At 52.5% G+C, this 5,352-nt stretch overlaps 1 non-coding gene across 1 annotated transcript; it reads left to right on the top strand.

The window, feature by feature from the left end:
* Nucleotides 1-4,551: 4,551 nt before the first annotated feature.
* LOC148938465 (small nucleolar RNA SNORA51) lies at nt 4,552-4,677 on the top strand. The gene has a single exon (XR_016143686.1). It is a non-coding gene; the product is annotated as a small nucleolar RNA SNORA51 (small nucleolar RNA).
* The last annotated feature ends 675 nt before the right edge of the window (nt 4,678-5,352 follow it).

Here is a 5,352-nt window from a genome sequence, read left to right as displayed (position 1 = left end):
GGGGGGTGTGGTGTCTGGGTCGTGGTTTTGTCGACTCTGTGTCGTATATTTGTCTTAGTCGAGGTGGCGTGTCGGTGCCGTCGCGGTGACTTCTCTGTCTCGTCTCGGTGTCGTCTCGTTGTCGTCTGTGTGTGTCTTCTCAGTGTCTGTGTCGTCTCTGTGTGGTCTCTTTGTCGTCTTTGGGTCACAGAGACGACCCAGAGACGCCACAAAGAGTCGTCTCTGTGTCGTCTCTGTGTCGTCATCTGTGTGTCGTGTCTGTATCGTCTTTTGGCCGTCGCTGTGTCGTCTGTGTGGCGTCTCTGTGTATTATATGTGTCTGAGTCGTGTCGATGTCGACTTTGTGTCACAGAGTAGACTCTGAGTCATCTCTGTGTCGTGTCGATGTCTGTGTCGTGTCTTTTTGTGTGTCGTCTCGGTGTCTGTGTCGTCTCTGTGTCTGTGTCGTGTCTGTTTCGTCTTTGTGTCGTCTCTGTGACACAGAGACGACACAGAAACGACACCTAGACGACAACGCTACGACTTGGAGACTCAAAAGCGCAGACTATCAACAGATGAACTGCAGACGACTATATGTTGCTTCTCAGTTTTGGCTCTGGGTCGAACACCAGACGTACCCGCTGGAATGCCCTGCTAAGACCCCGAGAAGACCCCGAGACCACACTGTGTCGTCGCTGTGTCGTCTCTGTGTCGACACAGAGACGACACAGAGACGCCACAGAGACGACACAGACACAGAGACGACACTATTTGTCGTCTCTGTGTCGACATAGAGACGACACAGAGAGACGACACAGAGACGACACAGAGACGACACCAAGACGGCACAGAGATGACGACACAGAGACGACACAGAGACGACACATACACAGAGACGACATAGAGACGACTCTCTTTGTCGTCTCCGTGACGTCTCTGTGACACAGAGACGACACAGAGACGACACAGAGATGACACAGACACAAACACGACAACGAGACGACACTGGGTCGTCTATGTGTCGGCTCGGGGTCGTCTCTGTGTCGACACATAAACGCCACTGAGAGACGACACAGAGACGACACAGAGACGACACAGAGACGACACAGAGACGGCACAGAGACGACACAGAGACGACGACGAGGAGACGACAACGAGACGACACAGACGCCGAAACTACACAGACACATAAACGACACTGAGACTACTCTGTGTCGTCTCTGTGTTGTCTCTGTGTCGACACAGAGACTACACACAGAGACGACACAGATACGACACAGAGACGACACAGAGAAGGCACAGATAAGACACAGAGACGTCCCAGAGACGAAAACACCGAGACCACACAGAGACCACACAGAGACGACACACAAACACAGACGACTCTCAGTGTCTTCTCTGTGTCGACACAGAGACGACACAGAGAGAGGACACAGAGACGAAACAGAGACGACACAGAGACGGCACAGAGACGACGACACAGAGACGACACCCCCCCCGACACTCCATCGCGACGACTCTCTGTGTCATCTCCGTCTCGTCTCGTTTTCGTCGCTGTGACACACAGACGACACAGTGACGACACAGAGACGACACAGAGATGACACAGACACAGAGACCACACAGATAAGACTCTGTGTCGTCTCGGTTTCTTCTCTGGGTCGTCTCTGTGTCGACACAGAGACGACACAGAGAGACGACACATAGACGACACAAAGACGACACAGAGACGACACATAGACGGCAAAGATACGACCCAGAGACGAAGACTCGAACAATACAACTACACGACACAGACAAGAACAACACACCTAGACGACACCGACCAAGCGCCGACACAGACAGACGACAAACCCAACAAACACAGACGACACAGAGAATGCACAGAGACGACACACAGTAGAAAACGAGACTACAAAACAGAGACGACATCGAGACGACACACAGATGACACCGACACGACAAAGACACCAAACCCACACTGAGACCACACCTAGACTACTCTGTGGGACGTCTGTGTCTCGACTCGGTGACCAAGACCCTACAACGAGACGACACCGAGACGAAACCCAGCCGACACCGCGATGAATCTGTATCGTCTAGGTGGAGTATCTTTGTCGTCTCTGTGTCGCCACCGAGACGACACAGAGAGACGACACAGAGACGACACAGAGACGACACAGAGACGGCACAGAGACGACACAAAGACGACGACACAGCGACGACACGGAGACGACACACATATGACACAGACCCTGATCCGACACAGCGACCCCTCTCTGTGACCTATCTGAGACACCGAGACGACACAGACACAGAGACGACACAGAGACGACTCTGTGGTGTCTCTTTGTCATCTCTGTGTCGACATAGAGACGACACAGAGAGACGACACTTAGACGACACAGAGACGGCACCGCGACGGCACCGTGTCGACACAGAGACGACGAAACCGAGACGACACAGATAAGACACCGAGACGACTCTGTGTCGTCTCTGTGTTGTCTCTGTGTCGACACAGAGACGACACAGAGAGAAGACACAGAGATGACACAGAGACGACACAGAGACGACACAGAGACGCCACAGAGACGACAAAGAGTCGACACAGAGACGACACAGAGTCGTCTCTGTGTCGTCTCTGTGTCTGTGTAGTCTCTGTGTCGTTTCTGTGTCTGTGACGTCTCTGTGTCGAATCTGTGACGCCACAGAGACGACACAGAGAGACGACACAGAGACGACACAGAGACGACACAGAGACGTAACAGAGACGACAAAGAGACAACACAGAGACCACGACACAGAGACGACACAGCGACCACACCAGAGACGACACAGACACAGAGATAAAACAGAGACGATACAGAGACAACACAGAGACGACACAGACACAAAGACGACACAGAGACGACTCAGTGTCGTCTCTGTGTCGTCTCTGTGACGACACAGAGATGACATAGAGAGACGACACAGAGACGACTCAGAGACGACACAGAGACAGCACAGAGACGTAACAGAGTCGACAAAGAGAAGACACAGAGAAGACACATAGACGGACCATACACTACAACTATACGACTCACCCACCACGAGACAGAGACGACACAGCGACCACCCCCGAGATGACACCTACCCATAGACGACAAAGAGACGACCCCGATACCACCCATAGCCGACACAGCCACCGCGACGCCTCGGTGTCGTCTCTGTGTCGTCTCAGTGTCGACACAGAGATGACATATAGAGACGAAACAGACACTACACAGAGACGCCACACAGACGACACAGAGACCGAAAAGCCACGAAACATATACGACACAGAGACGAAGACCCACAGACGACCCAGACACGACACAGACACAAAAACGATCCAGAGACGACACAGAGACGACAACGAGACGACCCAGACACAGAGACGACACAGAGACGACTCTGTCTCTGTCTCAACACATAGACGACAAAGAGAGAATACAAATACACTACACAGAGACGACACAGAGACGACACAGAGACGACACAGAGACGGCACAGAGACGACACAGAGACGACACAGACACAGAGACGACACAGAGACGACACAGACACAGAGACGACACAGAGACGACTCTGTGTCGTCTCTGTGTCGTCTCTGTGTCGACACAGAGACGACACAGAGAGACGACACAGAGACAACACAGAGACGACACAGAGATGACACAGAGACGGCACAGAGATTACACAGAGACGACAAATAGATTACAGAGTCGTCTCTGTGTCGTCTCTGTGTCGACACAGAGACGACAAAGAGAGACGACACAGAGACGACACAGAGACGACACAGAGACGACGACACATAGACGAAGACACAGAGACAACACAGAGATGACACAGAGACGACACAGAGACGACACCGACACAGAGACGACACAGAGAAGAAAACGAAAACGAGACGACACAGAGACGACACTCTGTCGGGGCTGTGTCGTGGCGGTGTCGTCTCTGTGTCGACACAGAGACGACACCGCGAGACGACTCAGAGCAGCCACCGAGCCGACACAGACACATCACCGAGACGACACAGAGATGACAAAGATATGACGACAAAAAGTACACACAGACACGCCACACACACTACAAAGAGACTAAACAGACACAGAGACGACACAGAGACGACACACACACAGAGAACACACAGAGAGACGACTCAGAGACGAAACAGACACGACACACAGACGACACAAAGAGGCCACAGAGACGACACAGAGCCCACACCGACACGACACAGACACGACACAGAGACGACACCGAGACGAGACAGACACCGATATGACACCGAGACGACTCTCATTGTGTTGTCTGTGTCGTCTCTGTGACATAGAGACGACACAGACACAGAGACGACACAGAGACGACTCTGTGTCGTCTCTGTGTCGATACAGAGACGACACAAAGAGACGACACAGAGACGACACAGAGACGACACAGCGACGACACAGAGACGGCACAGAGGCGACACAGAGACGACACAGAGACGACGACACAGAGACGATACAGAGACGACGCAGACACAGAGACGACACAGAGACGACTCTCTGTGTCGTCTTTGTGTCGTCTCTGTGACACAGAGACGATACAGAGACGACACAGATACGACACAGACACAGAGACGACACAGAGACGACTCTGTGTCGTCTCTGTGTCGTGTCTGTGTCGACACAGAGACGACACAGAAAGACGACACAGAGACGACACAGAGACGACACCGAGACGACCCAGAGACGACGCAGAGACGAGTCAGAGACGACACAGACACAGAGACGACACAGAAACGACACAGAGACACCCCAGATACGGCACAAACAAGACCAAGAGACGACACCGAGACCACTAAAACGAGCAGATACAGACACGACAAAGACACACACACGACACAGAGACCACAAATAGCCATAACAGCGCCCCAACCCACCACGCGACGAAACATCGCTGAATGTTAGACTTCTCAGTGTCGTCGCAGTGTAGACACAGTGTCTAAACCCAGAGACGACACCGAGATGACACACAGACGACACAGAGATTACACAGAGGCGACACAGAGACGACCCCGAGACGAATCATACCCGACTACACAGAGAAGACACAGAGACTACACAGAGATTACACCGACACTTACACGACACAGAGACGACACAGAGACGACACAGAGAAGAAACAGAGACCTAGACGACACATAGAAGATACAGAGACGACCCACAGACGACCCAGAGAAGACCAAGAGACGACGACACCGAGAATTCAAATAGCCTACGACACAGAGACGACACAGAGACCACACATACACCTATACTACGACACAGAGACTACACATAGACGGCACAGAGACGACACAGAGAA

The sequence above is a fragment of the Artemia sp. Qi Xiang Cuo genome, unplaced genomic scaffold (assembly GCF_049724085.1).
Source record: "Artemia sp. Qi Xiang Cuo unplaced genomic scaffold, ASM4972408v1 HiC_scaffold_3241, whole genome shotgun sequence".
Lineage (NCBI taxonomy): Eukaryota > Metazoa > Arthropoda > Branchiopoda > Anostraca > Artemiidae > Artemia > Artemia sp. Qi Xiang Cuo.
Note: the sequence above shows the minus strand (reverse complement) of the source record. Positions and strands in the feature narration are given on the sequence as shown.